The following is a 12562-nucleotide window of genomic DNA, read 5'->3' on the forward strand; positions in this document are numbered from 1 at the left end:
ACAGAAATAATATCGTGGAAGCTACGATTAGACCACATTGTTCGTTGCGATACTCGTAAAACACATGTTTTCTTGAATTTTCCCATTCTCTTTAGCTCGTCGTTTGAAACAAATTTTTTTTGGGGGGGCGGGGGATGCGACCATCGATACTTTGCCATCGTACGCAGGAAATGCAACGAGAGAACCAACTGATAAACGAACTGATAAAAATTATCGTAATACGTCTCCGAGGCAGCTTTCGCCAGCAAGCCAGATCGTGGAATGGAAAATCTCTTTCACGACGGAACCAGCTTAACGAAATGAAATTTCACAGTCCGTCCATCCTTCTCTCTTCTTCCGTGTTTCACTCCCTCCGCTTTCTCTTTTCTTTCTCTCCCCCTTCTGTCTCTGTTCGTCGACCGTCTCCTGCGTCTGTTTATCTTTCTTCTATCCTCCGTTGGTTCACTCCTCGGTCGCTACTGCCGCGCTCTTTCTTCCTGCTAGTGGAAGCAGCTTCAGATATGAGAATTTAAAATAGGGATGGAAACGAATTGCCGGGTTTTCAACTGCTACGACAACGTTCCGCTTCTATGGAGCTCGCATGCACGCGGCTTTACCATACGTTAATACAATAGTTTAATTCCACAAAATAGAATATATGCGATGTAAGATAGGAATAGATATAATATCAATGGATGATTTATTAATTTGATATTTATATGATACACGTTAGATTACTGAGAAATAAAATTTTATTTCACCTACATATAGTATGAAAAATTTATTTTTATATTGCGTATCTTCTGCTTGATACATTGTTCGAATTCAATCCGATTGCGAATAGCTGAAGAGATTTTCGTTTAACATTCTGATTGGCTGGAAACAGAGTTCCTTATAAGAGCAACGAGTCGAGGATTCCTGGAATTGTAGGTGGTGCATTCCAAGAATCGACCGTGACTGTTGCCAGCGTACCGTCTATGGCCAGCAATTTATAACTCCGTACTTACGAAGCAACAGCGCTTCGGGTTCATCCCCTTCTGCAACATTAACGTGCGTTTAGAAATCAACCTTTGCTGGACGATTCAACTTTTTCCATACCTATCGTGCATACTCTGGAGCATGCATATTGGTTCAAAACATACGAAAAGGAAGTATTTCGAGTTGGAATGGATATTTTAAGCCAGGCTAGATTCGCGGTATCACGGTATTACAGATTCGTCGCGGACGATAGACGACGAACGCAACGCGCGTTCGATAAGGGGATGAAACGAGCGTTCGCGAAACGGATCGAGCGAGCCGGGTACGTTTCGGTGTTTTAATGGGTCGTTATTGTCAATAACGATTGGTTTTACGGACGAACGAATGTAGTGTACCGTGTGCGCACGGCCAAATGCGTATGACGTTCTCGCCGCACGCCTCACGGATTATTCGGACTGCAGCTCGATTCAGATTCCAACGGTATTTACGGCGGACACGTCGCAACAAGGAGCTTCCAGCGTAATCCACCGTGAAAGAACAATTATCGGCGTCGCGATGGTGACAGAACGAATGGGAAATCCAGCCAGGATCGTCGGTTGGTTATCGATTTCCCCAACAGTCCACCTATCTTTTTTTCCTCGACGAATCGTTTGAATTCGGATACGACCCAGGCACGGTTAAAACGTGTCACCTACGCTTCCTGATTATTTGATCAGTTTAAATCCACACCGATTTCTCGTCAATCTCGCTTGTCTAATTTTTCGGATAGTAGAATGAGAAATGTATCCGTGGTATAATAATACTTTATCCGGTGGTAAAACAGCGGTAAATTTAAAAATAAATGATAATCTGTGGCTGGTGATACGAGAATCTATATACATATACATATGCGTATATATAAACGTGTATATAATATATATTTATATATAACGCGCGATAAATCTTCGGTGCTCGGCCCGTCGCCTATACTATATCCTGCGGTGCGAGCGGTCCAGTCCTTGAATTTGCCACGTTCATAAATTTCAACGGCGCGATAAAGTCCCCGCTCGAGGTCCTGGTCATCGCATCGACGAGGAAGTCTACGAACCGGATGTAACGAAGAACATGCAGGCGAGAATCGCCACAACCTGTGTGCCGCGCACGTCCACCGAGAGACGTCCGCGATCTTCTTTTTCCTTTCTCCAGGCCCTCTGCTCGTTTCCTCCTCTTTTTATGCTCGCTTTCCCTTTCCGTTCGTTGCCGCAGGATTCGACCGCGTAATCGTTACGACGGCCACGACAACGACTACGACGAAGAAGACGGTAACGTGTGGCGAACGAGGCCATAAGGCCCGTCGAAGGGCGAGCTCCGCACCTACAGCGTGAAGAATGTTAACAAGCCGTGGCGGTGGCAGCGTTGCACGGACACTGGCCAGTTTTTCTGCGTTTCTCTGAACGTGTGCCGATGCCATCGGGAAGTCCTTAAGCCGTCGGGTAATAAATGTAAGGATAATGAGCCGTTGCACGTCCAGCAAGGATTAGGACTGCAGATAAGGGTCGCTGATCTCTTCTCGCGCCAAGACAATACGCCCTCGTTGGGCTTTGATATAACGAAAAGGACGTTATTCGACGGATCTGTCCCGCATACACGTGTACTATATAGCGCAGATTGATTGCGAAATCCTTCGTGGACGGGCGTCATTGTGCGTTTGGATTTTGATTAATCGTCTCCGCCGAATAATTAAATACGGCGGTGGCGGCAAAAAGCCCTAACGACGTAAGCACGGGTATGAAAAAAGGGAGGATCTGTGTTACTACTTCTTATCTGTTAGAGAATACAATAGGTGCCAGTTTGCCGCTCGAGGGAGAATTATGTATCAAGCAACGCGGCAGAATTGATCGTTACGTGGAGAGTTGTTAATTAGCATAACGACGAATGTAGGTCGGCCGTGATCTTTTTACGATGCTATAGCGCGAAGAAGCAAAAGCAAAACGATTTCGTGTAAATCACACGTACCTGGTTAGCCATTATCGATTCGCTTAAAACAATGTTAGCGAATCGTAGTGGTTGGATGTAACGTGGAATGAGAGAGTAGATTCGATTTTAAGGCTATTTTTAGCCAGCAGTCGAATTGATTAAGGATCCCAGAGTGGAAAATGGAATTTCGGTTACAAGATTAATTGAAATTGTTCTCTAGGGGAGAAGTACAAGTCCCGAGATACCGACCTGAACGAAAACTCTGGTAAATCGTTTCGGAATTGCTGTCTTTCCAAGCCGTGAATTCTTTTCCCCCGTGCCAACGGTGTCGACAACGGCGCGGCGTTACTTCTCGCCCGAGCGCCTCGGCTGAGACCTTTATGACACAATGACTTAATGGAAGTTTGCACATTACTCACGAGTTCCATGGCGATTATGTTGGACCATGGCGGTAAAGTTAGTCACGCAAGGTGAATACACGTAGCGCGAGCAGGGCGTAACAGAGGCGAGGGAAGATGGATGTCGGTGTTTTGAGAAATTGAGACAACGGCCACTGTCACGCGAGATAAATTATACACAGCCCTATTGGTAAATTGGATCGAAGACGATCGGGATATGGATACGGGAGACCGTGATTTCACCTTAATGATTGAGTTATCGTTCGATTCATATCGATTACACTGACATTGCTCGTTTTCAGTAAAATTATCAACACGATGTCGTTTAAATACACGTGATATGGAATGATAAAAGCACTAGAACAAGACGATGATCTGTTCACGTTTGTCAATTCGAAATTTTCCAAGTCAATTTTATAATATCACGTTCCACCTAGAAAATCTTTTGAACGATTATTTAAAATCTTTGAAAGCGAAATGACGGTACCTCTGCACAGGCAAGGCTTCGTAGAAAGTTGAATGCTCCATTCACGTGGAAATGTGCAGACAACTGAGCATATCCAGGCGTATCCCCCAATTACTTCGATTGCATTAATTAATTGCCTTAACGATAATCTTATTCCGTATTCAAATTGTTCCGCCATCCGACCCTTGTTATGCGATATCAAGTGGGCGAGAACTCGCATCGAATTGGATTAGGTCAATTCCCTTCCGCCCCACCTTCCTGTCGGTTCTCTCGCTCGACCGTCGACTATCTCCCTTTATCTGGCCGCAGCTCACCCTAGTCTACGAGCATTACGCGAAATCCAATTCCTTTGGCCGAGCGTACGGTCCAGCCCGTAATATCCTGAACTACGTCGTACGGGCTCATCCACACGTACAGTTATGCCATTGCACCGCCAGTCAGAAACGCGGTCGACGCGTCGTAGATCGCGCTAATGATTCCACCGAGTTGGAAATTCAGAATCGGTCCACGATCTAACGGGTCATAAAAGACAGCACGCGGTACACTGGAACTCGATTCGAACTACTGTATTTTCACCGTGTTTCCGGAATCCTACGAACTGTTGGCTCTTCTTCGAGGAACTTTGTAAGAAGAGTGGCGTGAATGGGAGCGAGGTTAATGCTGGGAAGTTTCAGATGAATTCCTTCTGCACGAGGAATTCTTGCGCAGGTGATACGAGGAATGCGCGTATCCTTTTGTTAACGCTGTGAAGATCGTGTGCCAAATATTTCTACGTATATTATCCTCTCGTTTCTGATATTTATGGGATATTTATATTATTTGTTTGTTTTATTCGTTAGAATTTCGATCCTCTGCCTTTATCAATTCGTAACAAAATAGTCCTCAAGGTATATCAGATTTAATTGCCAAGTAAATGCAGTCTAAGTGGGAAAGCAATACACTGATCCTAAGAGCAAGAAACATAGCAGCAGATTAGTTCAATTAGGGAGATTACAAGGGCTTCGGAAAGAAGATCGACCACCCAGTTGTCGCTAAGTATCCGACGAATATACCCTGTCAAAAGCATCAAGCCATTGTGAGACGAGGGATGAGCGAAGCTTGAGGGTGGCCAATTAGTCAGAATTAGAAGGGCCATTAGTCACTATCTCGCCGCTACGCCGTGCCGATCGTCGTATGTTCCACGATCGAACTACTAGCAGAAACACGAACTGTGTTTCTCGGCCATTGGCACGCAAACCGGGATGAAATTACTTTACATTTTAATTAGCAGTCCAGTGTTCTCTCTTTCCCTTTCCCTCCTGCCTCTGTCTACCTCCAACCACCATTGCGTCCGGCGTCTTCGTCCTGATCCCAATCTATCGACTCGACGATCGGATTATACTCCGGAGAGCGGTTTTCGGTTTTCTTCGGGGGGTCGACGACGTAGCCGGAAGATCCTGTAGATAGTAATAAATTGGACGTTAAGCGGCGAAAATTGACCAATTAGAGTAGACGGCCGGCTTTTCCCGTTCCTAAAGTCTTTATAGGAGTAATCGAGCTCCCCACGAAACGCGAATTAATTGGTCCTTCGGTGTCTCGTTGAGAAACTCGATGAGGCTCGAGGTAAGGATATCCAAGAGCGAGACTGTGGTGATAGGTCTAGAACGTCTTATGGGGAATCGAGTCGTTTATTAGACGAAGTCAATTAACTGGGAACGCCGTTTCTCCAGATACTTTTGAATAGCAATAACGAAACTCTGGTCACGAATCGTAGAGATGTTCCTCGGGCGAAACTGGGTTATTTAAATGCAAGCGTTCTCGTCCACAGTTACCATCCGTTATCCACGCGTGGAATCGACTGAACCGTACTGAAATTACGCGTATTTAGACCACGCGTGCGTATATTGTAATAGCAGAAAAATTGACGATAACGATTGCGAAATTTTCTATCGTAATTACAACTGTCTATTAACTAGCAATGATGAAAGGGAAACCGGCATAGCAAAAATAGATCTACTATGGATAATGCGTTAATGATTTAATGATGAGCGATCAGGAGGTAGTAATGCGCACAAACGGGGCCAAATGCAAGTGCATACATACATGATAATAGGCAAACCGATTATTCTCTAATGCGGCCAGTTCAACGTGCATTTGGCGTCTTCCGGCGAATTCAGTGTATCGACCGCTAAACGTTAACAGTCAAACGACCAATAATTATTCATGAAAATTTCGCGAACCACTAATCGACCTCTTTCTTCTACCTTATTATCTTGTAACTTTTCTTATTGGTTTCATACGCACTTTCACGGTTAACGATAATATCGAAACGTCGTAAACAGTAACGCGAACATTCAAAATCGTTGATCCTGGGTCATGAAAAGCTTTTATGTTCTCCAGTGGTCGCGGCTCTAAAACTTTCAATAGCGACAGCCAATCCTATTAGCTGGGAAACAAGCGGTCGAGTCGACCACGCGGAAAGCTGCGTGCGACGAGACTGTCGAGAGTTAATTTCACGGGGCAATCGACCGATCCCACTGTTTTCCGCAAGGACGGAAACCTTTTCGCGCAGAAGCGGTCGCATTGTTTCACGACTCGCGTTTGACGTCCGTGAATAAAGGGCTGCCCCGTTATTTCTAATAACCGAGGCGATCGTTCGCAAAGAACCGGACGTAGATGAAGCAACATTTTCGCAAACGGGCGATTGGCATGCTCGATTAACGGTGATGGGGGTCGCCACAATACAGCAAACGCAGTTTACGAACTTAGTCAATTTTCCTCTCGTTAGTCCACGTACTACGCCTGACCCCGACAAATTCACTCGGCGTTCGCGTTTTTTGTCAGCTTCCTGCTGCCAGTCTCGACGTTCATCGAGCGTCACGAAATTTCGTGGCCATCTACCCACCGCTTGTAATTGTAACAGTGGTAAGGACGCGAGGCGAAATTCTGCTTGACGAGGATTGCGCTTTTCGAACAAGTTTCCAACGAGTTTCCTGATATTTCCTTGTGTATCAAACTTGTATGAATGCTTTACCGGCTAATAAGCTTGGGGTAGAAAGTTGCGCATTGAACATGGCTGTACTTTGATTTAAATTAATATTGTTACCTCTTTCGCATGTTATGTAAGGCATCTTTAATCCTTACTTCGTAACATCGTACACTCGTTACATGAATCGTGGTTTCAATTCAAGAAAGATAAGTCTTTTTTATTGCAGAAAATTGGTGTTTTACTTGCATTTCAGCTTCTTTTAGATTTCTCAATGTATAATAATAATATTATAATAGTAAGTAGAAAAATCCAAAGGTAAAGGTGTACTCATTTTCAACTAAATAGCGATTCCTTGTTATCAACAAATTTTCTAACTTTAGAAAAATACGAATTACTTTTCTCAACTTTACGACGAAGTCTGGTTAGAAAATTAAAAGCCTTTTTGTTTACTGCAAAGAAAACGTGATTGGAAAAATTGTAAGATGGTAAATTTTTGGATGATGATATATCTAAAAGTCCAATCTCAATTAAAAATATCCGGGAGGGGGGAGGGTTCAGAATAGCGTGAGCCGTTTGTCGGCAAGTTAAAATTCGAGTTTTTAAGCAGACATTTCTTGCAGAACAAAGCTCGGTAGCCGTTTTTAATGGAATGACACAAAGCTTCGAGTCATTTGTTAGTCTAGACAACGAACGCTCTGTCTGAGGATGTGAAACATTCCGCAAATGCACTTTACTTTGTCCATTGTCGTGGATGGCAGGCGGCATGGAACTCTGCTCAACTCTTTTTGCATGCGACCTGTGCATTTTTCTCTCATTACGTCGCATAAAACGCTTTCCGCGGAATCTATTTTGGCTTCCCCTTTCGTCGACTCAGTTTTTCGCCGATGAAGCAATCTCCGAACGCTGTGGAACCGTTTATCTCTACTTTGCTCTTCGATGGGAGATTTTAATCGAACGCTTTAGTTCAACCAATTCGATTCTTATTCACCTTGATTCTAATCTTATATTTCACAATTTGTGGGATCCTAAGAAACTTATAATAAAAATGTCAACTAATTTATACGATTACCTTATAATAACCAAAATTTTAGTTAATTATCAATTACATCTAATCGATTATGAAGAGGATTAATCTTAGCTGCTATAGGATAATTCTAGAATAATTATCGCCTTAAATTTCGTAAAAGCTGATTAACTAAGACACGCAATCACATCGAAATACAGGATAAAATTGGATATTATGTTTGCTTACGTAACTTAATGCAATTCACGGCCAAGTTCCGCGGTAATTTTCCCGCAACCACCTGTCTATGATTAGAAATTTGGACTGTTCGTTTTACTGGTTGTATCGCTTTCCATATCACAATCGCAACCACCATCGTAGCTCGTTCGGTGTAACGAGTCCTTATTCGGTGGCACGGGTTGAAAAGCAGGCGAACAAAATTGGCGGAAATCGAGAAAAGGAGCGGACGAATCGATTTATCGGAGGGCAGACGTGTATGCACGTACGTTGGAATCCGTTAACGAGAATTTTATCTATGGAATTCCGCTGTTATTTCGTTTGAAACTCATCGCGCGCCGATAGAATCACATTCTTTCGTGGTAATAGAAATCGAAGCACATATTGACCGTTCCTAATTCCGAGCGAGTGGCGAGATCAAAAAACGGGCGGACGATTGATTAGAAAGCAAATGGAAAAGATTGGGGTGGCCGGCCGGACGGGGGATTACGAAATTTAACAGATGCTGTTTGCGCAACACGGATCAGCAAACAATTCTCTTGAATTTTCATTTGATACGTTCATTGGTAGTAGATCGTTCATGGGAATTATGACGGTATCTACCATTTAATCAAGATTGTATAAATTCGTACGTACGAATTGACTCACATAAATTGATTAATTCCTCCATTAAGAGCATACTTTGTAACGTAACAACCGTGTTAATCGTTGAGCGCATAATAGCAGTTTTGTTAATTACACTGAAATGAAGATATCAGAAATGAAAAGATCGTAATTTAAACAGCCGAGATGTGTACATACAAGATAATTTTACATCATTCCGAAGAACCAGTGTTTAATGTGATGAATAGCAATTATGGTAAGCTCTTATTTTCAGGTGAATCTACCTCGGTAAAATGTTACGACGCAGCGATAGTTGCAGAAACAACAGGGTTTTACCACGCGTATTTAATCGTTCCTGAAACTAAGATCATTTTTCAATGAACAATAAAATTAATGGTCTTCGCTTACTTACTTCCCAACCATTCTCCACTAGTATGGTCACCTTACCGGTGAAATATAATAATTATCTCGTATCCTTGTTTGTACACCGAGATATCAAAGTTCGCGGAAAATAAACGAAGCAGGCAATTTGACAAGCCAGGACACACATGCTTGTGAAAGCAGCGGAAGACAAATTTTGCCAGACTGCTTTGTAATTTCCCTCCTCTCCTGCGATTTCTGATTTTATCTGCCAATTTAAAGACACTTAAATATAGGTAGCTATTTAACGTAAACAAAATTTTTAGTAATTCAAAGTTCGCGATCACGAGCAACGTACTCTTACCGTGAAATAAAAGAAGCTTTCTCTCAGCCATATCGTTGACGGCAATTCACGAAAACGAATATTATGACCGCGATTTATGTATATCTATTAACTTGATCGAGACAGCTAATTCAATATCTCGTACGGTTTATTTTTCTTCGTCGAAGATCTACACGGATTTGAAATACAGGTTGGCTATATCGTAGCCAAGTAATATCGTTTTCGAAGAATTTTGTAGCCGTTTTGATAAGGTTGTTAATTCACCGTGGCCAATCTACCTGGCGATCCGGATGATGGCGCGTGGAAGATCACGTACCCTGCAAGTTGTAGAGAAAACAAAATCGAAAACCAATATCGAGTCGACCACGGCCGGGCACGCCCGTTTATTTTCGCGATTTTAAGTAGAAGATTGATCGTCGTCGAGGTGACCAATTCCAGCTCGGTTCGTTGAATTCTTGCCTCGATCTTGACGTTCAGTACCAATATTATTGCTTCCTGTTGTTTTCGCTAAAATTACTAGCGAAAAATAAAGGTACCGGCTTGTACCGATCACCTTAGATCCGGTGAAAACGTTGGCCAGCATTTATTGCGAGACGAACGAGAACACGAGATCAATCAAATAAAAAAGAAAAATGTCTTCGCGATATTTTGCTTCCTTTTTTTATCCCTTTAGTAAATGATTCTCATATCGCAGAATTGAAAACTTTATCTTTCAAGAGATACATAACGTCGTCATATAATAATATAAAGATGATCCGGTGTAATTTATTGCGCAGCGTTAATAATATGCTATTTTCTTTGTTACTGTGTATCGCCATAAATTTCGGTTCACCTGGAGAGTTTCGTTAATCCATTGGTCCTACAGCTAAAAATACTCGTTGAATAAGTGACTAAAGCGCAATAACGCATTGCCAAATGATCGCCCGCGACAGGTAGATAACTTTTATCCCAGTCGAACGATTTATGGATGGTCGCATTAACCGCAACGTAGTTGTTTAACGCGTTTTAAATAAAATCGAAACTGGCTACGGATAGCAGTGGCGGCGCGAGGCAAAACACGAGCAGATTTTCATCAGCAGATTACACCGTCGAACCTCTAGTTTTAATTATCGAGCTTTAATCTAATTTGTGCTTCTCATTCTCTCTATCTTTCTCTCTCTCTCTCTCTCTTCCTCCCTTTCTCTCTTCCTGCCTCTCGTTCGCTCATTCGCTCACTCACACTTTTCCGCATCCCAGAATCACGACGACCGGAATGACAACGTGATATACGCGGTGTCCATGGAGTTTCGAGCGACGAACGAAACTTCGTAAAAGTTCATTTATTTTTCTACGAACGCGAGAGTACCGCTGATTTATGACGCGTGTCCGGCCCGCTCGTATCCGCGGATAATGAAAAATCCTCGCAGAAATCTGCATTTATTTATTCGCCAGTGTCATGTATATTCTTTGATACAAAGCGAATTCTATGCTCGCGTAACATGAGATCACCATTCGTGAAAGTCAAATGTCCGATGTAGCGATGATTTTTATCACGTCGAATAATATTTTCCAACTGATTTGTAACGGGTTTGATAGATTCTTTTGACGAATTTTGAATACCGACTATTCCCTTTTGTATCTACATTTTTTCGCTATAGTATTGGATAAACGAATTATTTCTAGAATTCTACAAGAGTACACTTTATACAACGAATCTATCGCGACTGGTATTTCGAATAGTTGCTTTGACCATGCATAGCTACGTATTGCATTGTTACTAACAGCACTTTAACCCTCAAAACTACTGAATGTTATTTCGTTTCTCTGACATTTCGCGGTTCGCGTTTCTATGCATTTACTTCGTGCCGGGCATAAATTTGAGAGGATCGAATGAACGCCATCGCTGAAACAAACAACTCGACATATCTTAGGCAAAGAACTATTTCAGGAGAGCTATTTAACGCGGTTCAAATTTCTACGTAACTCTTTATCGTAGAACGAAACAGGAGCGTAAACGAATTGTCTGCTTCTCGTGTGATAAAACTGGTAGAAATTTAAGTAAAACGAGTGAAATAAATTGAAAGACACGCTGCGAATACGCGGGTTTTACGTGTTGCTATAGGAAACAGGGAACCATAATGGAGAGATGAATTTAACCGCGCTGCCTCGAGCATCCTTATTTTACTTAACCATTAATTCAACGACGACCATTCGGCGACTTTATTATCTCATTATGCTTAATGGATATCAAATTTGACCGTGCCGACCATTAGTAGAGAAGTTAAGCTCAAGTCTATTAACGCACCGACACTTACGCCGCTTCTATCACGAATGGAAATCCTGGTAACCGAGGACGCGGTCCGTCGTTTGGAGTTTCGCTTTGGCTGAATTTTCAGATAGCGAGTAAAGAAGACGGCGAAATTGTGAATCATCGTGGCAAGACAGGGACGAACAGAGAGAAACAAGGGAAGAGAGTCGAGCGAAGAGAAGAAAGACGGAACGAACGAAGAGAAAGGCAATAAGAAAGAGAGAGCGAAGGAGACAGTGGAAGAAAGACACGATGAAAACTTTTATCGACTGACAAGCAACCGCGCCAAAGCCGTTAATGGCTACTCAAATATGCGCCCCTGCAGGGGTAGTGCTACACCGTGGCTTTCGAACTTCATTTTCGAAAGTTCCAGTTGTCTGAGGGCTACACTTTCGGAACGTTCATTGTTTACAAGCGACCAGAAACGTGGAAAAATTTTCACCGTTGATACTATCGATCCACGTTAAATAAATGCCAATTTGTTTTAAATGATCGACGATAAATCAACCGTTCGTAAGAAATTTCACAACTCCGACACAATCCTCGATACATCTTGTAAAAAGATTCTTCGATTCATTAGTAGTAGCCACTCGAAAAGATCGTTGACCAACCTGTTGTAAGCGGAACGAAATACTTTCACCATGTTAGTCGTCACCGGGGCGTGCCTCGCTTCTTGGCATTTTCATCGCGAGGACGTTCCCCAAATCGGTCAACCTGCACCGTGGGCTCGAGAGTACGAGCAATTAGTAATCGGTACCGGGCAATTACCGCGGCAAAGAACGAGCGCCGGAATACCGTTTCAGTCGTGCTCTCTCCCCGCCCGATAAATCTTCGCCGTCGTGCAATTAATCGGGCGCGAGGCATTCGAAACACAGAGCCCGCTTGGTATCTGGTTGACCCTCGGTCACCGACGTACGAACCGATGCTGTCTTTCCTCTGTGCGCTATGTTGTATATGGTAGCGAGTATTATGGTAGCCAAGGTC

At 42.9% G+C, this 12562-nt stretch overlaps 1 long non-coding RNA gene across 1 annotated transcript; it reads right to left on the minus strand.

Annotated features, from left to right (window-relative positions):
- Positions 1 to 662: 662 nt before the first annotated feature.
- Positions 663 to 12183, minus strand: LOC125386117. Its single transcript, XR_007225989.1, has 5 exons — positions 9313 to 12183; positions 9001 to 9216; positions 8800 to 8949; positions 8634 to 8725; positions 663 to 1016 (listed from the first exon to the last, which is right to left on the minus strand). It is a non-coding gene; the product is annotated as an uncharacterized LOC125386117 (long non-coding RNA).
- Between the last annotated feature and the right edge of the window lie 379 nt (positions 12184 to 12562).

This window comes from Bombus terrestris, chromosome 2 (assembly GCF_910591885.1).
Source record: "Bombus terrestris chromosome 2, iyBomTerr1.2, whole genome shotgun sequence".
Lineage (NCBI taxonomy): Eukaryota > Metazoa > Arthropoda > Insecta > Hymenoptera > Apidae > Bombus > Bombus terrestris.